Source organism: Macaca mulatta, chromosome 8 (genome assembly GCF_049350105.2).
Source record: "Macaca mulatta isolate MMU2019108-1 chromosome 8, T2T-MMU8v2.0, whole genome shotgun sequence".
NCBI lineage: Eukaryota > Metazoa > Chordata > Mammalia > Primates > Cercopithecidae > Macaca > Macaca mulatta.
In genome coordinates, this window is record NC_133413.1 from 13,279,713 (window position 1) to 13,305,340 (window position 25,628).

General features: G+C 43.1%; 1 protein-coding gene across 1 annotated transcript in view; it reads left to right on the top strand.

Moving 5' to 3' along the window:
• The window catches only part of TRMT9B (tRNA methyltransferase 9B (putative)), a 72,155-nt gene that overhangs the window by 12,910 nt on the left and 33,617 nt on the right, over positions 1-25,628 (top strand). The window lies entirely within an intron of this gene.

Genomic DNA, 25,628 nt, shown 5'->3' on the forward strand with positions numbered 1-25,628 from the left:
TCCTACTTCAGTGCAGTTTTCATAATTGTGGCACTTACCCAGAACCAAAAGCCTCTGTGTGTGATGTAAGCATTCAAGCCATATGGCTGCATTAGTTTTTGTAGATACTAAGCAGGTGTGGACTCGGAGACTCTGGAGGGAACTACAGAATCCAGGCTATTGAGGAGCTCAGTTGGAAAGAAACAGAGCTAGCACCACAGTGAACACAGAGCATAGAGATGGTGGCAGGGAGATGTGACTAAAAAGCCAAAGGCTGGCAATCAGAAGGCCGACTACCCAAGGGCTTAGCAGGAAGACATGGTGTGGCCAGCTTTCCCCAGCATCCAGATGCCTGTCCAGAACCAAGGTGGCCTGTGAGCTGTCAGTACAGGATGTCACCAAACTCGTTTATCCGAAGCTGACCCCTCTGATGACCTGAAAGTCTTTTTCTTCATATTTTTGATAGGATCCCAAAAGGCTTAGTTGTCTGATTTTTTTTTTTTTAAGCCCAAGGTATACTACAAGCAGGAAATTAGAAAGTAGAGGAGCTTATGGAGACAGGCACAATGAGAGTGAGAAATGACAGCCGACCGCAAAATGGGGCAGGCTGGGGCACGACGACTCATGCCTGTAATCCCAGCATGTTGGGAGACTGAGGCAGGCAGATTGCTTGAGCTCAGGAGTTCAAGACCAGCCTGGGCAACATGACAAAACTCCATCTCTACTAAAAATAGAAAAATCAGCCGTGTATGTTGGAGGGCACCTGTAGTCCCAGCTACTCGGGAGGCTGAGGCAGGAGAACTGCTTGAACCCAGGAGGCAGAAGTTGTAGTGAGCCAAGGTAGTGCCACTGCACCCCAGCCTGGGTGACAGAGCAAGACTTTGTCTCAAAAAAGAAAAAGAAGAAGAAAAAAAGAAGCACTCCACGACTAGGCATGTGATGCATGCCTGTAATCCCAGCACTTTGGGAGACCAAGGCAGAAGGATCGCTTGAGCCCAGGAGTTCAAGACCAGCCTGGGCAACATAATAAGACCCTCCATCTCTACAAAAAGTAAAAACAAACAAACAAACAAACAAACAAAAAAACAGGAGCCTGGCATGGTGGCTCATTCCTGTGGTCCCAGCTACTCAGGAGGTTGAGGTAAGAGGTTCACTAGAGCCCAGGAATAGGAGGCTGCAGTGGCTATGATTGTGCTACTGCACTGCAGCCTGGGTGACAGAGTGAGGCCCTGTCTCTGTGCTCAGGGTGGGGGCGGGGGGAAGAAACCCTCCAAACAAATACAGCCATGTGCCATTTAGTGTGGATGCAGACACTTTGTGAACTCCGGAAAGCATTGCTACTGTATAATACTTTGTCATCTTTATCGATAACCCCTATGTTATCAATAAAGATGTGTTATTTACAAGCTAGACATTGCTGTTCTGTAATACTTTGTCATAATTAGCTCATATGTTACCAATAAAAAATGTGTTATTTATAGACTATTGAGATAGACATAAAAGCATGTGTTGGAAAGATTTCTATGATAATACAGCTATTTCTATTGTCAAGCCATGTGGCACAGCATTTATTTAAATTGGTCTACATTTTTAGTTCAGTGTCCATTTATTTAGCCTGGGACTTATTTGATTAATACAGGAGATGGCACGCATGAATACCATCCAAAGTATGAGAGTAAGAACTAGATGCTGTGGGAACTCTCAGAGAACCCTCATTTCTAACGCATAGGGTTAGGGGAACCATCCTGTTCGAGATGGGGCCTGGGCCTCATAGGGTTTGTTGAGGAGCTGGGTACAGTGGGGAAGTCTGCAGGCCTTGTTTTCCTAGAGGAGCAAAAAAATAGACTTTACCACATTCTTACTACCTTGCTTTCATTTTACAGTGTTCCTTTCCATGTTTATATTATGAGATTATAATCCAACAGCATTTTAGGGTTAGGTAGTACTCTAGTACTCACCTTCCTTACAGACACCGATGGTGAATACTCCCAAGGTGTGGGAAGGATAGATCATGACATTCTAGGTATTTTTTAACAGTACACAAAATTTGAATTGAGAAGCAGAAATGTTTTACAAGTTTCATGTCCAAGCAAGATATATCTCTAGGATCCTGGGTAAGTCATCTCCTGAATTTGTTCTCTTTCTGAAATGATCATCCAAAGATATGCACAATGTCCAGAAATCTTTGATCACTTAAGTTAAATACCAGTGGTAAAAGTCATCAAAGGTTTTAGGAACAAATGTATTTCATAGGACTAGCCAGTGGCACAGCTGAGACTTGACCTTAGGACTATAAGTCTAGAAAAATCCTTTTCTGAACTACTACTGCACCCTATAGCTCCCCTACAAAGACTGAACCTCATCAGACCATAACCAAATGGCAGCAATAATGACAAGGATGATTTGTTTACCCTGGAGATTTTTCTTGGGTTGAAGTTGACATTAAAAAAGGATGACATTCTCCAGTTAACATTTGACCAACTCAGACCCTCTTCATTTAGATTGTTTTTTGCTTTTCCCCACCAATGAACTAATAATTAAATGCGTCCTTTCTAATTAAAGCAGCTCCTTAACAATGGCACAGCCTCCTGAGTTTTCAATTTTTCTTTTTAAGTGAGTAGTCACTTCCATAGTAGAATTACAATTACTCACCACTTAGAATGTCAGAAGAGTATTAAATACATCTTTATGCATAGAGTGATGGTCAGCATGAAAGTGGTCAGCAGGACAAAGCTTAACAAGTCAATTTTGAAGCATTATTATTAGTTTAATTTTTCCATGTCATTGGACAGGCTGAAGGTCCTTATTATACAGCTGCTAAAAAAGACAACATTCTTCTAATTTATTTACTTATTTACTTTTTGAGACACGGTCTTGCTCTGTTGTCCGAACTGGAGTGAAGTGGCACGATCTTGGCTCACTGCAACCTCTGCCTACTGGGCTCAAACAATCCTCTCACCTCAGCCTCCTGAGCAGCTGGGACTACAGGCACACATCACCACACCCAGCTAATTCTTGCATTTTTAGTAGAGATGGGATTTCACCATGTTGCCCAGGCTGGTCTCAAACTCCTGGGCTCAAGCAATCCACCCCTCGATCTCCATAAGTGCTGGGATTAGAGACATGAGCCACCACCTGGCCAAAAGTGCTATTTTAAATGAAATGTTCAAGTCACAGAAGACATACATCCCAAGAGACTATAAAGTTCTACAGGAGTATGTGACTTTCCGGGCATGTGACCTGTGTGATGGGGATGAGGGCAAGAAGAGTGAGGAAGTGGGCGGATCTTCCTCGTTTTCATCTCTTTAATTTAGAAAACCTCAGCCTTGCTGTTTGGCGGGAATTGCTACAAAAGGAGACTTTTCCTTTCATAAACAGACATTATCCAGTGACAGACATTTTAGCAATTTCTGGTATATTTGTTGTAAAGAGCTAAATAGTTTTAAATAAATTACCAAAATCCCTTAATGCTTTCTAACTGGCGGTCTGCATTTTAATGGAATGCAATCAGGTTCATTGGAATCTTAAGACAGTGACATTTGGAGGCATGAGCTGTGAGCCGATGGCCACATGGACTCCAGGTTCAGCTACCCACTCTGGGAGGAATCAGTCCTCAGGGTGGGAGGGGCAGCCTGAGCAGCTGGCAGCCCAGAAGACCCCTCCCTGAGTCACAAGAGTGCACCCCTACCTCTCGCAGGAGGTGTGGTCCTGTTTGACAAGGTCAGTTACTAGAAGAGGTGAAGTATGGTGGGTAGAGAGCCATGCTGTTCATTATCTACACAGGCCTGGCCTGACTCACCCCATGGAGAAGCAACACATTTGCAGGCCTTCAGCAGTGGTCATGTAAGCCTGCTCTTACATATATAAAACCAAAAAGTGGGCTGAGTGTGGTGGCTCACACTTGTAATCCCAGCACTTTGGGAGGCCAAGGCGGGCGGATCATCTGAGGTCAGGAGTTCGAGGCCAGTCTGATCAACATGGTGAAACCCTATCTCTACTAATAATACAAAATATTGGCCCGGCGTGGTAGCATGCACCTGTAATTCTGGCTACTCGGGAGGCTGAGGCAAGAGAATCACTTGGAAGGTGGAGGTTGCAGTGAGCTGAGATTGTGCCACTGCACTCCAGCCTAGGTGAGAAAGAGAGTGAAATTGTGTCTTAAAAAAACAAAACAAACCAAAACAAAAAGCAACAACAAAAAGAACTGAAAGGCCCGTCCTCTCTTGATTACACAGGTTTCCATCCATCCTAGGCTCTGGGACAGGCCAGCTACCTTTGGGCTCACAGAGGCCTGAAAATCTATCTTCCTATGTTTTTGTGTTGTTTATATATAAATAGATACACACACACACACACACACACACACACACACACACGCTCCTTTGCATCCAAAGGGGATTGGTTCCAGGGCCCACTCTACCCCAATACCCCTGTACTAAAATTCATGGATGCTCAACTCTGAGATATAAAAGGGCATAGTATTTGCATGTAACCTGTATACATTCTCCCATTATTTTAAATCATCTCTAGATTACTTGCAATAACCTAATACAATTTAAGTGCTAAGTAGTTGTAATAATGTATCATTTATTTGTATTATTTTTTATTTTTCCTAATACTTTTTCTTTTTTAAAAATTCTCTTCTTATTATTTCTTGTTCCTTTTTCTAGAGGCTGAGTCTCACTCTATACCCCAGGCTGGAGTGTGGAGTGCACTGGCACAATCACGGCTTACTGCAGCCTCGAGCGCCTGGGCTCCAGGAGTCCTCCCACCTAAGCCTCCCAAGTAACTAGGGCTACAGGCCTGCACCACCACACTCAGCTAATGTTTTACTTTTTTTTTTTTTTTTTGTAGAGACATGGTCTTGCTATGTGGCCCAGGCTGGTCTCAAACTCATGACCTCAAGCCATCCTCCCACCTCAGCTTCCCAAAATGCTGGAATTACAGGCATGATTCTGATTTTAAATGTTTTTGATACACAGTTGATCAAATTGGCCCACGTGGAACTCAGGTACAGAGGGCCAACCATGCCTAACGAGGCAGAACTATTGCAGATCCTTGGTGACCTCACTGTTGCTCACCTCCCTTCCCTTTAGCCCTCTTCTGGTGATAACTCCAGTTCCACTTGGTTTTCTTCCAGGTATGTGCAAACTATTTTACTTCTGTGAACAAAAATATATGAAACAAAACAAAACAAATTGACTTTGTTAGCTTGTAGACATCTGTTATTATTAAACAGGCCAGTGTCTTCCTTCACTGTCCTTGAATTTTTGGTCCTGTTTTTTATGTAAGCCTATTTCTCCTCATTTATTCACTTTTATTTCCAAAGTAGTATTTGCCCAACTTTTAGGTTGTCATGTATTCACTATTCTCCATCCCAACCTAACAGTGAGGACAGCACATTATGGCAGGTGCCTTCCTCTTCTCATTGCTCCCTGATTCCAGTCCACTTTCATGGCTTGGTGCAGGGCTTCTTGCTAAACATGGACTCTGTTGTTCAGATCTAGAGCAGACGCCTTCTAGGCGGTCCTACAGATCTACATGCGTGAAAGAGATAAGCCGGCTATGCTGACCTCTTTTGAGACTTGCAATGTATTCAAATGTGTGAGATGGTTAATGCTGCTGTCAGTATTAATACTATTCCATGGATTAAAAATGGTCTTAAAAATATCCAGCCAAGTTTAAAAAGTATTACTACAGAAAATCACAGTGTTATTTGGAACTGGAAATAGAATTGGCACCGAGGCTTTTTATGACACTTTTGGCTTCCTGTCAGTCACTTCATGTCTTTCTAGCCTCTTAGTCTGTACAGGGTGATGCGTTTGGGAACTGTGATAAGAAGAAATTCAAGTCTGTATATTGGCTACCGATGCTCGAAAGTTCTGTTGTGATTTGGGGGATGTTAAAGCACATTTCTTTTTTTTCTTTTTTCTTTTTATTATTATTATACTTTAAGTTCTAGGGTACATGTGCATAGCATGCAGGTTTGTTACATATGTATACATGTGCCATGTTGGTGTGCTGCACCCATTAACTCATCATTTACATTAGGTATATCTCCTAATGCTATCCCTCACCACTCCCCCCTCCCCACAATAGGCCCCAGTGTGTGATGATCCCCTTCCTGTGTCCAAGTGATCTCATTGTTCAATTCCCACCTATGAGTGAGAACGTGCAGTGTTTGGTTTTCTGTTCTTGCGATAGTTTGCTGAGAATGATGGTTTCCATGCTGCATCCATGTCCCTACAGAGAACACGAACTCATCCTTTTTTATGGCTGCATAGTATTCCATGGTGTATATGTGCCACATTTTCTTAATCCAGTCTGTCACTGATGGACATTTGGGTTGATTCCAAGTCTTTGCTATTGTGAATAGTGCTGTAATAAACGTATGTGTAAAGCACATTTCTATATGAAAGCTCAGTCTTGAAAGAGGAGAGGCACTTCAGAAAGTATCTGTATTTCTTCATTTTTTGCATTTTTAATGATGTGTCATAGTTGTACATATTTTGGGGGTACAAGTGATATTTTGACATATGTATACAATATATGATGATTAATCTGAGTAATTTGCATACCATCACCTCAAACATGTATCTTTTCTTTGCCTTGGGAACAGTACAGTTCTTCTCTTGTAGCTATTTTGAAATAGGTAATAAAGTTTTGTTAACTATCATTTCCCTACTGTAGTATCAAATACTGGTATTTATTTTTCTTTCTTTCTCTTTGTTTCCCCTTTGTCCAATTTTTTTTCTTTTTTGTTTTGTTTTTCATTTTGGTATTTCTTTATTTCTAAGGGGATTAGCAGGTACGCAGAGAAGCTAAATACTTTGCTGAAGGTCACTTTGCCAGGGAATGACAGAGCTGGGCCTATGACATCAGGGTTCTCCCACTACAGCATTTTTTCATAATAATGAAATCCTCTGAGTTCTACTTCGGAAGTTTTCTTTGTGAGGTTTAACATATGGTATTGGTGTGCCAATTTCAAATTGTGTATCAGCTGGATTTAAAATGAATTTGTCATTACCGCATCGAGTGTGATATCCAGTATACAGTTGACATTAAAAAGTATTTTACTGGCTGAATGACTATCCATGGATAACATGCCCTAATCTACAAGAGAAAAAAAAAGGAGAAACACCACTGACAAAAATTAGCAAACAAGAAAATGGGTGTGGGGGGAAGCAGAAAATGGATATTACTAAAAATTTCAGAAAAAGAGAGTTCAGCTACTTACTTTCCTCCAAATATATTTAGATGTGGTTATCGCTTTTACACAAGCATGTTTTCATGACCAAAATTACTTTTTTTATGTTTAAATATTTCCTATTTATTTGTCCAACAGATATAATTGGGTGCCTACTTTGGGCCAGGCCGTGTTTAGAATGCAGAACATAGCATCAGTGAACCAAATTAAAAAAAAAACCAAAACCCTGATTTTATGGAATTTATAAACTCATTGGGAGAGACAAGCCATAAATAACTCTAGCCAAATATTGAAAAGGAACTCTTTATTGTTTTCATGTTTTGCACAATAGCGCAAAAATGCAGCAGTGTTACGTAGAGTCTGGGAGGGAAAATCCCATCAGTTATGTTAACAGAGAAAATTTAACATAAGGAATTGGTTAGACAGGTATTAGAAGACGAGCAATGCAAAGAAGGAACAAATGAGGCAGGATAGCAAGAACAACAGCAGGAAGCAGCCGCCCCTGTGCTGAGGGGACAGATAAGAAAATGAGCTTCTCAGAACCTAGAAGCTTGGACAAGGGGTCTGCAGAACAGGGACCCAGACTCCTGAGGAGGCGGGGCTGGCCAGCTGGTGCGGAGACTTCGAGAGCTCAGAGGAGAGTCCCTAAGGAGTTGGGAGGCAGGTCTCTTGGAAGGAGCCTTGCTTGTGGATGAGGTGTCTTTTGGGGGTGTGCAAAAGAGCTAGTCCTGGGAAAGTGAGAGAAACTGGAAACTAACCGACTGCTAACGGAAACAAATGCCGCTGCCAGGGCGAAGGGCTGTTGCTGGCCAACTCTGGCAGAAACAGGAAGCAAACAGAGGAGCCGGTCCCCTCTCCCTCCCTGTCCTTCCAGGCTCCCTGTGGTGTCCCCTGTCAGCAGAGACAGTAAAGAAGCAGTGCTGTTTACAGAGTCCCCGCCCTCTCCACACAAAGCGGTGTGTAGGAGGGAGTGTTTGGAGGGGAGCGACAATGGCTTGATAACAGGCACAGTCCCAAATACGCTAGGTGACAATGACTCTCGTGTTCTGAAGCTAGTTGCTAGACTGCCCAAGCAGGACTTGCAGAAGAAATGACTGAAATGTTTTTTATTGTGGTAAAATATGCATAATATAAAAACGACCATTTAACCATTTTTAACTGTACAACTCAGGGGCGTTAAATACATTAACAGTGTTGTACAACCATCACTATTATCCATCGCCAGAACTTTGTCATCTCCCCAAAGTTAACCTCCAGGGCGCTTAAACACTAAGCCCCTTTTACTCTGACTCCCCAGGCCCTGGCAGCCACCATTCGACTTTCTGTCTCTGTGTGTCTAACTGTTCCAGGAACCTCACATGAGTGGAATCATGCAGCGTTTGTCCTTTCGTGTCTGGTTTATTTCACTGAGCATAATGTCTTCCAGGTTTATCCGTGTTTGTGGCATGTGTCAGAATTGCATTGCTTTGTAAGGCTGAATAATATGACATCTGGTTTTGTGACCCTTAGTCCAACACCCAGTTGGACACTGGGGAGAATATGTATCTAGGAAGATTTTTTTTTTTTTTTTTTGGCATGCTGTGGGTGCCCCTTCCCTTGTCAACACACGCACAGCATCGTGGGAGGAAAGAAGAACGTATTTCTCCCCATTCTCAAGTCAAGTGACAGGGGCTTCAGGAGGACCACACAGAAAGCTGGATATGTGCCACTGCAGATGAGATCTCAGACACAGTGGTCTGGACTGAGCTATGCCTGAAAAATCTAAAGACTGGTAGAAGCAATCTATGGCAGCATAGTGGGTATTGCTTGAGAAGTAACTGCTACTCTCACTGAAGAGAGAAAAAAGGCGCTTGTTTTCCTTGGACTAGATGTGGGCCACGAAAGACAGATGGCATTGGCTAGTATCTCATCTGGAGAGGTGAAGAGATTGCGGGTGAAACATGTTGGAAGTGTAGGGGTGGATGACATGGAACTGTCATAGGCAGCCAGCAGGACAGTGGATTATCTGTTTCAGAAAACTGCTGGCTAAAGGACTTCATCCATGAGCATCTGCACAGAGCCAATGAAAGATTCCATGAGGTCCACAAAATGCTTCATGAACGAGAACAGCCTTTAGTTCCCACCGTGCCCAGAGATCACTGAACTCAGTTCACACCAGTACCAGTCAAAAAGAACATTTTGGCCAGATGCAGTGGCTCATACCTGCAATCCTAGTACTTTGGGAGGCTGAGATGGGAGGATCGCTTGAGGCCAGGAGTTTGAGACCAGCCTGAGCTCTCTAAAAATATATTTAATTTTTTTTTTAAGCCAGGCATAGTGACAAGCACTTGTAATCCCAGCTACTCAGAAGGCTGAGGCAGGAGGGTGGCCTGAACCCAGGAATTCAAGGCTGCAGCGAGCCATGATCGCACCAGTGCACTCCAGCCTGGATGACAGAGCAAGACCCTGTCTCTTAAGAAAAGAAAAGAAAAGGACTTTTCTGGCTCCCTAACCTCTACTTGCTGGCTCCCTTCACCACCACCGCGACCCTGTCCCATTAACTACTGAACTGGGAGTGAAGGATGCACCAAGAGAAGAAGCCACCTTTCCCACTGCAAGCTTGCTGATAGCAGCAGGTCCAAGCTGGAGATGAGAAGTTTCAAACGGTGATGAAACGTGGAGCCTGGATTTTACACTGGACGGGGAATCTTAATGTCAGAAGTGAGAACGTTTTGTGATTTGGAGAGCATTTACTTATTATTGAAATTTATGAAAAATCTGTGGCCCTGCCCGAGTTTCATTCAAGGGCAATGGAAGAATGAGCCCCTACAGAATAGGTTTCCAGGGATATGAAGTCACCTATAGGTCCTGCTTGTTCCAGATAAGAGGTTGGCTGACAGATGTTTCAAGTGGCGATGAAAGCTGGGAGCAAAACGTGGCAGTCTGGAGTGCTGCCTGCGCTGCAGTGAAAGTAATGTTGTGGGGTTGATGAAAAGTAAACCACTGCATTAGGTGTAAAATAAAAGCATTTCACTTCTCTTGCATGAAAAGGGACATGAGGTGGGACAGCAGCAGGCAGGGTTTTGTTTTGTTTTGTTTTGTTTTTTTAAAGTAGCTCCCCTGGTTACACAGCTTGCTGGGTGCAGCCCTTCACTGCTGAGGTTGACAGGTGTTTTATGATCCCCTAAAAGATCATAAAGCTAAAGTTTTCAGATCAAAGGAAAACCAACAAATAGAGGCAGCATTATTTGTGAAAAACTTTACCATAAAAGGAAGCAGGGAAGTTAGGGTTGAGACTGGATGATGGTCTATGGTCATACATAAGCAATTGTTTTTTTTAGTTGAGCTATTGAAGTGTATTTTTACACTAATGGGGAAAATTAATGATTGAGAAGAGAGAGAAGAAAATTACAGGAGAGAAGCTGTTAATTGTCCAGAACATAGGATTCCGTGTACGGCTAGTGGGGTTTGCATTCTAGAAGTACAGATAGTTCATCCTCATCTCTCTTCCAGGAATCTATGAGAAGAGATACAAATAGATTAGTAGATTTGCTGGTATAGGCCCATGGAAATCAAAGTGGGCCACTCCCCTGAACTTGATGCTTGATACTATACTTGATATAGATATCAAATATTTTGTTGATCATATAATTGTTGAACATATATAGACTGACCCCAGAATAAAATTTAGAACTTCTTATTTGGTCCTTTCTTCTAAAAGTAGCAGGAAAGAAAAAAAAATGCTCTTAAATTGATGCTTCTAGGGGAGGCACAGTGGCTCATGCCTGTGATCCGAGCAATTTGGGAGGGTGAGATGAGCAGATCACTTGAGGTCAGGAGTTCCAGACCAGCCTGGCCAACATGGGGAAACCCAATCTCTATTAAAAATACAAAAAATTAGCTGGGTATGGTGGCACGTGTCTGTAATCCCAGCTACTTCAGAGGCTAAGGTCTGAGAATCCTTTGAACCCGGGAGGTGGAGGTAGCAGTGAGCCGAGATGGCACCACTGCACTCCAGCATGGGTGACAGAGCAAGACTCCGTCTCAAAAATAAAAATAAAAATAAATAAATTGATGCTTCTAGCTATTTGGGGGCATTCATTCCTTCAATTGATGATAATCCACCACCACCATATTTGCCAGATATGATGACAGACATTGCAGATAAAGAAATGAGACAGGTATGGTCATTGTCCAGAAAGAGTAAAAGTTGGGGGCAATAAATAAGCACCAACAAATGAATACGATAATGTTTTCTCAGTTCTATGTGAGCCATGGTTGTTGATTATAAGCAACAGACACTGACTCGTGATCTTTGAACTAATCAGGAATTTATTGAAATATGGAGGACATAGAAAGCCAGAGAACTAGACTTGGAAAATAAACGTGCCCCAGAGAAGCTCCATCATGCCAGGAGTCTTAGGTACAACAGTCAGTCGGACCAGGACCCAGTGCCACTGGTGAGGTTCTGCTGCCACACTCGGCACCTGCACTAGTTCTCCCTTGGGAGGACAATATATACAATGCCACTTTCCCAGCTCTGAAGATTTTCCCACTTGCAGCTTAACTGAGCCTTTTTACCATCGTAAAAGGCCAGGGATTTTTAGGTGATGAGTACGTGGTAGGATCAGTAATAGGGCATTGTTTATGCTTTACTTTTTTTTTTTTTTTAACTATAAAGTGAATTTCTTGGTCAGCAGCAAGGTTGTGTGAGATACTATATATTAGTTTCATTAAGATAGCATATGGGCTGGGTGCAGTGGCTCATGCCTGTAATCTCAGCACTTTGTGAGGCAGAAGCGGGTGGATCACTTGAGGTCAGGAGTTTGAGACCAGCCTGGGTAATATGGTAAAACCCCGTCTCTACTAAAAATACAAAAGGCTGGGCGCAGTGGCTCACGCCTGTAATCTCAGCACTTTGGGAGGCTGAGGCGGGCGGATCACAAGGTCAGGAGATTGAGACCATCCTGGCTAACATGGTGAAACTTCATCTCTACTAAAAATACAAAAAAATTAGCCGGGCATGGTGGCGGGCACCTATAGTCCCAGCTACTCAGGAGGCTGAGGCAGGAGAATGGTGTGAATCCGGGAGGCGGAGCTTGCAGTGAGCCGAGATTGCGCCACTGCACTCCAGCCTGGGCGACAGAGCGAGACTCCGTCTCCAAAAAAAAAAAAAAAAAAAAAAAAAAAAAGATGACATATCAGTACAGATTTCTGTATAAAGTGGCATATTCAAAAGATGTTACTGAAGAGAATTTAGTAAAGGGTCTATTCACAAAGCATCAGCGAGGTTAAGAAAACTAACTAGGGACCGCGAAGCATCCTGGGATTAGCAGTGACGGGACTACCATCCTTAGCCTGAAAGGGAACAGAGAAAGACTGGATTCCAGAACTTGGCATAACTTTAACCCTAGGAAAGAGCTGCCCAGCAGGAGCTGTGACCTGCAGGCAAGAGACAAAGCCATTGTTCAACCTAACTTGACCTCTGCTTCTGCTGCCTCCTCCCAAATCCTGCCTGTGCCTGCTTATGCCCCAGATGGAGGTCTGAGAGGAAAGAAGCTTCCTTGGAGAGCCTCCCGGAGGTGTTGCTAGCAGATGGTGTTGCAAATAGAAGCATGGTGGGCAAAGAGAAAATTCAAATGCAGATTAAATGTCTATTCTATTGAATTCCTCTCCAGTTGCTGCCCCCTCCGGGATGGAAGGTGACCCCAGACAATCAGCCTGCTGTCAGACAGATGGCTGATTCGCTTGAAGCTTTGTATAATACCATGGGCTCAGGGTTTATTACTTCTGCTGGTCGATGGAGCACTCAGCAGTGCCAATGGCAAGATCAGCCTGGAGAGGAGAGGCATATGTTACTGTGCACACAGATAGCCGTCAACCTATTCACGACCTCGATGGAGCAAGCCCTAGAGTGTCAAGCAAGGAGGTCACCATGACCATCTTATTTTCTGGACTTAAAAATATTCTTGGCTGGGCATGGTGGCTCACACCTGTAATCCCAGCACTTTGGGAGGCTGAGAGGGTGGATCACGAGGTCAAGAGATTGAGACCATCCTGGCCAACATGATGTAAACCCCATCTCTACTAAAAATACAAAAATTAGCTGGGCATGGTGACACGTGCCTGCAGTCTCAGCTACTTGGAAGGCTGAGGCAGGAGAATAGCTTGAACCCAGGAGGCAGAGGCTGCAGTGAGCTGAGATAGCACAACTGCACTCCAGCCTGGCGACAGAGCAAGACTCCGTCTCAAAAACAAACAAACAAAATATATACTTGCAGCTGGGCGCAGTGGCGCATGCCTGTAATCTCAGCACTTTGGGAGGCCAGGGTGGGAGGATGGCTTGAGGCTAGGAGTTCAAGACCAGCCTGGGCAATATAACTAGTCCCTCTCTCTACAAAAAAAGGAAAAAAATAATACAAAAACATTAACCAGGTGCCATGGCATGTGCCTGTAGTCCCAGCTACTGGGGAGGCTGAGGTGGGAGGACTGCTTGAGCCCAGGAAGTCAAGGCCTCAGTGAGCTGTGATTGCACCACTGCTCTCTGGCCTGTGTGACAGAGCGAGACCCTGTGTCCAAGAAAAAAAAAAAAAAAAGGATAGTGGGATAGTGTGGAGTCTTAATTAGGGAAAAGGAGTCAGGCTGGCAGGACCAGGGGAGAGCAAAGAGAGAAAGCAAATAAGCTATAGGTCTGCCTTTCTTCATGGCCCAGGACATATAGCCCTTCTGAGCAAATAACGTGCATAACTCACAAACTTCCTGCTCATCATCAAACACTGCAATTTATCATCAAGCTCCTTGGCTGACAGAATAATGCAGGTGAGCTCCCTGCTACCTTGGCGTTATCGATCAACCCAGGAATCGTTCTATAAAATCTCCAGCAAGCCTTTGTTTCCTGGCAGTCAGCTCCTCTTCCACTGATTCTGCCCATTGCACTCTGGCGGCATGTTTTCCTACTTTCTCTAATAAATCTGCCTCTCTTTACCTACAACTGTCTTGGTAAATTTGTTTACCCCTGCACCACTGGCCCAGACAGTTGCTGCTCACCCGCAACAGAGAGATAGATGATTGATAGATAGATAGATAGATAGATAGATAGATAGATAGATAGATAGATAGATTCTTGCACTATGAGCAATTCTGAGAAGTTCATTTATATGACTCTTCCCAGACTGTTTCTGTGTCACTAACCAGCCAATACAGTAGCCACTGCAGGGCATGAAACAGGCCCACTTGCCATGCCTTAGTTGATCTTTGATCAAGAAATGTACAGCATCTCAACTCTGGTTAGGCCACCACTGAGTCCAGGTTTTGATTTAACAGATGAGCAAGCTCCTAGAACTGCATTCAGTCGCCCAGGTTGGCACATGAAGCCCAGACTCTCTGGTAAGCTCACCCATGTTGATAAACTTAGTACAGTCTATAATTACATTCCTCTCTCTTTGGCAGTCACCTTCAGAATCCGTATGTGTGGATACTTACCCCAGATCTTTTCCTTCTGAATTCAATGGGCTGTAAATCTGGTGTGTAAACCTTCTGCGTCTGACTTTGTAATATTTTTTCTCTGGCACCTGCAGGAAAGTGGCCAGTTACAGACTTGGGGACAGTGAGAAGGGGAGGGAACATGGTGGTGTGGAATGGGCTGAGCTCTCTCCCTCTTACAGGAAACTCCGTCTGGTGGGGGCATGGCGGGCCTATGAGGAAGTAAGGCTTGTCCTTTTCAGGGGAGTGAGGGAGGGCTGCATCCAAAAATTCTCATTCCTCTTCTCGGGGCCCAGTTTTGCCCCCTGCAGGCAATGCCCTGACTTTCACATAAAATATTTGGGGAGGCTATGAATTCAAGTAATTTGGCAGCCTATAGATTCTCACTAACCTAGAGCTTGTATTTCAGCTGCCTTAGCACTACCGCTTCAAGAGATAAGAGAATCAAGCCTGTGTCGAGTTAAGAATTAAATGGGAGGTTGCAGTGAACCAAGATCATGCCACTGCACTCCAGCCTGGGTGACAGAGTAAGACTCCATTTCAAAAATAAGAATAAAAAATAAAAATAAAATAAAAAATGATTTGAGTATTTTTTTTTCTTAAGCTCATTCAAATGCCTTCCTGCCTTCTTGAATTCCTCATGCCCTTGGTAGCATTCTCCAGTGAGAACGGTGTTAATTCCCAAAGCCTTGCCCTACTTGGAGACCTAAATCCTACAACTACAGGTGATTAGTTAAATGAGCTTTCTGCTACTGTACCCCACTGGTTGCCAGAGTCCCATTCTGGACTTAATGATGTTTCTCAGAATCTTCATATTTCTCTTGGAATGGCCGGAACAACGACCAACACGTTTTTAAAAATTTAGTTAAAATTGTGAATTGCAGGCAACAGAAAGGAATTCTGGATTTCTTAAACAGAGAAGAACATTGTCTGGAATACAGCAGGGACTGTACAGAATCAGGAGAACCTGGGTTGGAGAATGGGTTTGAATCCTGATTGTCTGAGAAGGACAAGGGCCCCTATTAGTGGGAATGATGTGGCCAGGACACTGTCACCCCGCCTGTGCCTTTGAATGACTCCCTTTGCATTCAGAGTCCAGGATAAGAGTTCACGGTTGATTGAATCTAGGTCACAGGACCAGGCATCTATATTTGTTTCCTGGGGCTACTGTAATAAATGACCACAAACTGGGGGCTGAAAACAACAGAAATGTATTCTCTTGCAGCTCTGGAGGCCAGACGTCCTAAATCAAGTTGTCAGCAGGGCCCTGCTCCCTTTGAAGGCTCCACAGGAAAATTCCTCCTTGCCTCCTCCAGTTCCCAGTGGGCGCAGGGACTCTTTGGCTTGTGCCAGTGTAACTCCAGTATCTGCCTTCCGCCTTCTCTCCTGTCTATTTCAAGGACATTTGTCATTGGCGTGTAGGGCCCACCCAGATAACCCAGGATGATCTCCCCTTGAGATCCTTAATTACATCTAAAATAAGGTCGCATTCCCAGATTCCAGAGGTTAGGATGTGGGCATATCATGGCGGGACGACACCATCTCAACAGGGGACAGGGAGTGGGGAAAGCTCCCTGCTTCCGTGTCTATGGTGAAAGGCAAGGCTCTGCATCCCACCAGCACTGCACACTACGGAGTTGAGTAGAAAATGCCCTGAGATATTAAAGCCAAAATAAACCAGATTGCAACCACAGCACTAGTGCCAAAGCCTACCATATAATACAGGAGAGGTACAAGAGAGCACAGAAGACGAATCCTACATGGGGGGCAAGAAAGGCTTCGTGACACAAGCTGAACCATCAGAGATACTTGGTCTGTTAGGTGGTGTAGAGGAGAAAGGAAATTCCAGGCAGAGAGGGAACAGATGAGTAAAAAGCACGAAGGTATCAAATGTCCAAAGCTTTCAGGGAATTTCAAGTCCAGAGGGAAGAGCAGTGGCACTAGATAAGGAGCTTGTGCTGGAATATAAATCCACGAAGTCACTATGCGGATTCCTTTTTTGTTTGTTTCTTTGATCACTGCAAGAGTTTCTCTATGATAGAAGTAATGCACTGATTTACATTCTGGTGCAAAGTCCTCCTCTCGTTGTCACAGAGAAGTCACTGGCTGGCTACTTCAAATGGCGCTGGCAGAGCACAGGGTGCGCGAATTGCGGGTGGGACATCATGAGCGAAGATGCAGATCAGATCCTGGGGGCTTTAGGTGACATGCTCAGGTATTTGGACTTTAGAGCTAGAGAGTGATACAGTGGTGACATAGAGGATGACTTTCAGGACTTGAGTGTGACGGCACGGAGCGTGTGAGATTGGAGACCATTATGTTATCTGCTTCCCAAACTCAGTTCTTTATTCCAGTGTTGGTTTCTTTTTCCTTTCCTTTTGTTTTTCTTTTTTTTGATAGAAACAGGGTCTCGCTCTATTGCCCAGGCTGGAGTGCAGTGGTGTGTTCATACCTCACTGCAGCCTCAACCTCCTGGGCTCAAGTGATCATCCAGCCTCAGTCTCCTGAGTAGCTAGGACTATAGGCATGCACCACCACACCCGGCTATTTTTCAATCTTTTGTAGAGATAGGAATCTCATTAAGTTGCCCAGGCTTATCTCAAACATGTGGCCTCAAGTGATCCTCCTTCCTCAGCCTCCCAAAGCCAGTGTTGGGAGGTGACAACGTTTTCATCAATCTGTAGTGAAATGAGAAAACTAAACCTGATATAGTCAGTTCTTCATAAATTCTGTTCAATTTCAAAGGACTCTCCTTTGGTTTGAGATCATGACTTCCTAAATTTTATGAGGGTAAAATTGTCCATTTGTCTATGAAATTGTGGTAATAGTAAATAATAGGCTTTACAATCTCTGTATCTATCTATTATATCTATCTATCTACATACCTATCCATGTGTTTGCCTTCAAGTAAAAAATCAGCTGGTCCCTCTAGTTCTCTAATTGTCCCTTTGAGATTTTTCTGTACTGTGCAATCTGCAAGAGTGAGAACTCCTGGCCCAGGTGAGGACTTAATCCCAGGTGGAGGTGATAGGGAAGGGGCAGGGGTACTCACAAGGGGGATATGACAGAGCTGGAATCCACACCATGAGATCCATGACAGTCCAGATTCTACTATGTTTTGCATACACATAGACTCTGTCTGAAATTCAAATACATAATCAGGGTCGGACACGGTGGCTCATGCCTGTAATCCCAGCACTTTGGGAGGCCATGGTGGGCAAATCACTTGAGGTCAGGAGTTCAAGACAAGCCTGGACAACATGTTGATACCACATCTCTACTAAAAATACAAAAATTAGCTGGGTGTGGTGGCAGGTACCTGTAATCCTAGCTTCCCGGGAGGCTGAGGTGGGAACATCACTGGAACCCAAGAGGCGTAGGTTGCAGTAAGCCAACATCATACTGCTGTACTCCAGCCTGGGTGACAGAGCGAGACTCCATCTACAAAAAAAAAAAAAAAAAAAATCATAATCAGAGTTTATTTAGTTTATCTTTTTAGTACAGGTTGGATATTTCTAGTCTGAAATTCCAAATCCGAAATGCTCAAAAATTTGAAACTTTTGAGTGCCCACGTGATGCCACAAGTGAAAGTCACGCCTGACTTCATGTGACTGGTTGCAGTCAAAATGCAGGCACGGGACACATGGTTTCTTCAGCATCTCCAAGGGACAAAAGGCCCTTCCATCCCTCTTTAGATATGATCTATGTTCTCCTCACATGCCCAAATTTCCCCACACGAGCATGCTCACAAAGTGTAATAAAATGACCTGTGTTCGGGCACCAACGACGGGTTCCCCATGATGCCCCACATGAGGCCAAGACCTGCGTGCATTACTCAATGTGGTCTTTTGCTTATTTCCTGCTCTGTGGTGTGAAGATATTGTTGAAAATGTCAAAAAGACCTGCAGATACCCCTATGAGTAACGGTGATGAGAAAAAGGAAGCATTTACGTAGTAGTGACGATGAAGATGACATTGTCAACACTGCAGAAAAAGCGCCTGTCAATGGCATGGTGAAAAGGTACGATGGGCTTATTGAAGGACTAGAGCAGTGTGCAGCCATAACACAAGAAATCACGTCAGTTTATAAAATCTGAGAGTTCCAAGACCAAAAAAAAAAAATCTTAATGAGGCAGGTGACTCTGGAGGAAACATTTTCTAAAAGCCATCTAGCCGGCTAGGTGCAGTGGCTCACGCCTGTAATCCCAGCACTTTGGGAGACTGAGGAGGGCGGATTACCTGAGGTCAGGAGTTCAAGACCAGCCTGGCCAACACAGTGAAATCCCGTCTCTACTAAAATTACAGAAATTAGCTGGGTGTTGTGGCGGGTGCCTGTAGTCTCAGCTACTCAGGAGGCTGAGGCAGGAGAATCGCTTGAATCCAGGAGGCGGAGGCAGCAGTGAGCCGATATGGTGCCACTGCACTCCAGCCTGGGCAACAGAGCAAGACTTTGTCTCAAAAAAAAAAAAAAAAAAACCAATAACAATAAAACCTTTCTAGCAGAATGTCTCCTCATCCCTAGAGGCCCCTCTTCTTGGTCCCTCAACTGCTTCTGATGTTTCTTCTTGCCTTGAAAAATAAAATACAGTGTACAGTAGCCTTTTAATGAAAACACAGCATTGCAGATGGAGACTGAAAGCCTGCCCTTACTTGTTGCTGTTAACAGCTGACACAGGTATCTGATGTTGTGCTGCTCGGCTACCCTGAACACTTTTTTTAAAAAACTGTATTAATGATGTGTCCTATTTTTACTGTTAAGTATTTAAGCGTGAATAAGTATATGAACACGATTGCTTATCAGAAGCATATAAATTTAGAGTCAGGAACAATGGTGCTGTCACACAACCACAGATTGTCCATATGGGTGGCTGAGATAGTGACACCTTTTCCTTCTGATGGTTCAGTGTACACAAACTTTGTTTCATGCACAAAATTATTAAAAATGTGGCATAAAATTACCTTCAGGCAATGCATATAAGGTATTATGAAACATCCATGAATTTTGTGTTTAGACTTGGGTCTCATCCCTAAGAAATGTCATTCTGTCTATGCAAGTCTTCCAATATCCAAAATCCGAAACACTTCTGGTCCCAAGCACTTCGGTTAAGGGATACTCAAACTCTAATAATCCCATGAGTGCCTCTTTGGGATCAACTGTGTTATAAATGTATTTTATGAAATACACTAATATATAATTTATTGTCACATTTCCCCTTAATTCCATCCTTAGAAAAATCATTAGATAACTTATAGCTTTATGGTTGAAAACCATGATCTTCATCTAAAAGCTCTTTCTTGAGCAACCTTTTTTCAGTAAAATGACTTTGGGATTCTTTGTCCTCTATCCTGCCTAAACCTTCTTTCCTGGGAGAAAAGAGGATGAGTAATACATGTTCCACTTCTTCTCTGGAAGTGCCTTTCATATGTAATAGCAGAGCAGTCTTCTTCCAAGGTACTATTTTGGGGGACCTATTGCTTTTATCTCAACACAAACCGAGAGCTGTTTTTGTCAAACTGACACCAGCAGCCAACGCCTAGGGGAAGCCGGCCGCTATATTTTCATTTTTCTTCACTCTCGTGTTTGATTTTCTTGTTCATTTCTGACATTCTTTCATCTACAAAATCAAAATGAATTGTAATATAGTTGCAATGAACATGGCCTTATCATTGCCTGAGGAGGAATGGCCTTTGGTAACTGATCTCATGATCAATATTAAGCCGTGAACTCTCTTTTCCTAATTTTTACATTATCCTCTTACACCCACTCCCTGAAACACACACACACACTCACACTCCCCACCCAGATGTTGTCATGTTCATTTCCCCTATTTCGTTTTTGGGGCTAATATCCTACTCTTAATGAAGGCCATTTAGACACGTGCTCCTTGACATTTTTCGAGGAAAACAAAGTGCTCTCGGGGTATTTGATTTCTTCCCCTAAGGTAAACTCCCCTCACGTTGTTCACTTTCTTTCAACGTGGTTATGGGGAGTAACTTTCTAGTCCCTGATGGGATTCCAGAGAGGATCATATTCTCCAGATGCAACGTATTTTGTTGTTTTGAAGCTCTGAGTTTGTTCTGCTCATAGGATTTCAAGGAGAGATGCCAGCTGTTCCTTTCTTTAGCATTTCCGTTGTAATCTCTCTGGTGTATCATTGAGGAGTTTTGTGTAGACGAGAAAATGTTTATGAGGTTGTTTTACTTGCTTCATTTTTAGAGGGAGTCAGAACCAGAGTCCAAGTGTCACCCCAATCTAGAAAAGCTAATATTGCTTGCTGTCTATACTTTTGTATCCACCCGTCATATGCTTACCCCTGGCTATGGTTATTCAGCTGTTATTCTGTGTTACTCCTGAATTAGTCTGTAGCTTCGAGAGAGTAAGGACCACCCATCTTTGTTTGTCTTACAGTTACCAAAGCATCTGTTGCCTAGTAGGTGCTTAGTCAACATTTCTCAAATTAAATTTAATTATAATAGAGCTCTAGCGTACATGGTAGTCTCTCCTCTGATGCTAACATCTATGAGACTTAAGAGTTTGTGATTCTTCCTCTTCTAGCTCCATTTCTTTTCTTACTATATGTATTCTCTTTTGATTTAATATACTTAATGTCTCTAATGGGCTGTGTACTAGGATAATGATTGTTTTATTTTATTTTATTATTTACTGATTTATTTAGTTTTTTTTGAGATGGAGTCTCACTCTGTTGCTCAGGCTGGAGTGCAGTGACATGGTCTTGGCTCATTGCAACCTCTGCCTCCCAGGTTCAAGTGAATTCTCCTGCCTCAGCCCCTGAATAGCTGGGATTATAGGTATGTGTCACTGCACCTGGCTATTTGTAATTTCAAAAAAAATTACTGTATTTGTATTTTCAGTAGAGATGGGGTTTCACCATGTTGGCCAGGCTGGTCTTGAACTCCTGACCTCAGGTGATTCGCCTATCCCAGCCTCCCAAAGCTGGGATTACAGGTGTGAGCCACCATGCCCAGCCAGTGCTGATGTTTAAATGAAGTTCTCCTGAGCTTCATGTCCATCTAACTTTGTGGTCCTTCAGATACCACAGAGACAACATGCCCAAGTCTAAAACCTCGACGTCTTATCGCATTTCCTCTGATAGTGAACCCCTGCACTGTTCTTCTTCCTTCTTTTCTGTTCTTCATGTATTTATACAGTAGACATTTATTGAACATTGTAAAAATACTGAAAAAGATGCAGAGATCATAAGACATATTGTTCCTGTCTAGAAAGTGCTACCGTCAATTATAGAACTTATGTTCAAACAGCTCATACCGTAATATAAAGTATAATGCATTACTGACCATCATAGCATTTCAAAATCAGTTACCAGTATCTAGTCCTTCTTGTATCCTATTTCCTGCAAGTGCATACATCTTAAGTAAACTAATTTGGATGTATACACATACATTACAAAGGAAGGGTTTATTAGAGTTTATATATGGCCATTACTAAAAGTTTCCTTTGCTTTACCTTGTATTCTTTCTTCTTCTTTATTTTAGGACAGTAGGGGTACATTGTACTGTATCAGGCTTATTATCAGAGCTTCATCTTCAGCATGTTCCCTGCCTTAACTTTTCATGAGTCATCAGGTCCTATTAATTTGGTTCTTTCTCCTTAATATCGCTTGTATTGAATCCTTTCTAAGCATTATCAATATCATTCTTTGCTAACATATTTAACCAAGTTCTTTCTCTGTCTTCATTGTGGACCCATCCACGCAATGCCAGTCTACACTACTACCAGAGGCAATTTCTTAAACCCAGATCAAATTTTGTCATTCTTCTTTTTGAAATAATTCAGTGGTTCCCCCATGATGTTCAGAAGCTGGACTAGGACCTATGTGATCTGACTCCTACCCATTCTTCCACCCTCTTATTTCACCATCTGCTTCCCTGCTTCCATTTCTCCTCACCATCTGTATAGTTAAGAGTGTGAACTCTAGGGTCAAATTGCCTCGGTTAAAATCCTGGCTCTGCCACTTACTAGCTATGTAACTTTGGGAAAATCACTTAGGTCTTCTGTGCCTCAGTTTTCTTATCTGTAAAATGGGGGAAGTAGTAGTTCCTATTTTATATAGTTATTGGGAAGATTCAATGAGTTAATACGTGTTAAATGCTTACAACAGGGCCTGGCCCATAGCAAATAACTAATACAGACACTTCTCAACTTATGATGGGGTTACAGCCCAATAAACCCATTACAAGTTGAAAATATTGTAAGTCAAAAATGCATTTAGGCCTGGTGCAGTGGCTTACTCCTGTAATCCCATTTCAGGAGGCAAAGGCAGGAGGATTGTTTGAGCCCAGAGTTTGAGAGCAGCCTGGGGAACGTAGGGAGACCCCATTTCTACAAAAGTAACCAAATTAGCCGGATGTGGTGGCCCACGCCTATAGTCCCCGATACCTGGGGGGCTGAAGCAGGAGGATCGCTTGAGCCTGGGAGGTCAAGGCTGCAGTGAGCTGTGATGGTGCCACTGCACTCCAGCCTGGTCAACAGAATGCAGACCCTGTCTCAAAAAAAGAAAAAAAAATGCATTTAATACACCTAACTTACAGAACATCATAGCCTACCTCCCTAGCCTACCTTAAACGTGCTCAGAACACTTACATTAGCTGACAGCTGGGCAAAATCACCTGGCAACAAGGAACACTGTCGAATCTCAGTTGTCTACTTTCATGATGATGTGGCTGACTGGGAGATGTGGCTCTCTGTGGCTTCCCGGCATTGTGAGAGAGGATCCCACCGCATGTCATTGGCCTGGAAAAAAGATCAGAATTCCAAATTCAAAGCACAATCATTGCTGAATGTATATCACTTTCACACCATCATAAAGTCAAACCTTCATAAGTCTGGGACCATCTGTATATATTTGTGTGCGTGTGTTGCTGTTTTGTTGTTGTCATTCATTTATTGGCTTTGTGTCTTTCTTTTTGCATATGCTGTTTCATATGCCTGGAATCACCCACTTCTCCTTGTCACCTGGCTGACCCCACTCATCTTTTGAACTTCAGTTTAGGTGTCAGCCCCTTGAAGGAGCCTTCACTCCCCCTTCCCACTCCAGGCTGGATTAGTTGCATCGCCTATGTGCTCCTGTAGCATGGGTGCACACCCACATCATAACATTCATCACACCAGATAAGGGGTATTGACACTGTGATTTTGAGCACCATAAGTGACCTAAAGGTCCGTGATGTTTAATAATTTGCAACGACACAAAATAATTATTTTATAATGATTGTATAAATATATGATTATTGTATTAGTCCATTCTCAGGCTACTAATAAACACATACCTGAGACAGTGTAATTTATTAAGGAAAGTTTAATTGACTCACAGTTCCCCATGGCTGGGGAGGCCTCAGGAAACTTACAATCATGAGTGGAAAGGGAAGCAAACATATCCTTCTTCACATGGCAGCAGCAAGGAGAAGTGCCAAGCAAAAGGGAGAAAAGCCCCTTATAAAACCATCAGATCTCGTGAGAACTCACTCACTATCATGAGAACAGCATGAGGGTAACCACCCCTATGATTCAATTACCTCCCACCAGGTCCCTCCCACAATACATGGGGATTATGGGAACTACAATTCAAGATGAGATTTGGGTGGGGACACAGCCAAACCATATCAATTCTATTATTTTGTAGATGATTATATCAAATAATCTTGATTCTTGGTATTAAATAAGGCAAGGCATGAGTTTGGGGAATCACATTAGCTCAGGATGTATCCATCCCAGAAGTAAAGGTTCTCCTACACTTTAATTTTCTATTTATTTGTATGCTTCCAATATTAAATTCTGGGGTCCCAAATGCGGTGAGAGCTGTTTTATCTCTATCCTTAGTGCTTTACATTCACCAGAGATTCAGTTAATATTTGTTGAAAAGATGAATGTGTATTTTTAATTTAATACAGAAAATTCTTTTTTTTTTTTTCCCAAAAATCTGGCTTTGCCCCTGAGCCGTGGTTTGAGGTGCTGACCCTCTTCCCAGGAAAATACATGCATGGCTCATTTCAGAAGGTTTAAGGTACAGACCTTGCCCTAGAAGATGGCCTCCTGCTTAGTCAAAGAGAAGAAGGGAAGAAATGTGTTTTTTTCAATACTAAATAGGACTGATTTAATGAAAAGACTCAATTGGAATTCAACTCCTTTGAGATAGATATGACCACATTCTATCTTTGCCCAACAACTTCTTGGAGAAGGTGATATGATTCATGTACTTTAGACAGAGGCAAATTTGGATCCGAATTTAGGAAAATGAAGCGAAATCAGTCATATCTGTAGGTGTTTTGGGTGCCTGATTTGGCATATAGACAAACCTCCTGCCCAGGTAGCTTACATATGCCTCCTACTTCTACACTAGCTACAATTTCTCTTCTCGTTGGTACTCTTACTGACGGGGACATTCAAGACTTTGCCTTCGGTGGCTTATCTGAGGGGTCTAACACATTTAGGCACAAATGCCTGAAGGAAAGGCACAAATGCCTGAAGGAAAGGCGCGTAGACAACCACATTGTCTGATGACAGTTGACTGCCCAGGTCAGAGCCTGGCAGGGTAAGTCTGAACAGAGAGCTTTTAGCTTCACCCTGTCATAGGGACTCAGTCAGCAAACATCATCTCTCTTATAATTAAGGAAGGCTCTAAAATTGCATGGGCAAAGATGAGGTGCTTTGGTAGCTCTTTCAAAATGCTTCTTAAATGCACTTCTAACAAGTTAGCTTCTGTGGCTCTCAACGGCACAGATCATGTGCCTACATGTGAGTGAGACGTAGCTGGGGTTAAAATCTATAGGCAAGTTCTGAAGACTAGAGAGAAGCTTTCCAAAGCACATCCAGATCAATGATATTTTAAATAGGGGCCAGGACTGGGGTGGGGCTGGTGTAGGGGAATGTTGGGGGAAGCCACATGCATCTCTGAGTAGGAATGCTACATGCACTCTGCCATCGTGGGAATCACTGAGAGTA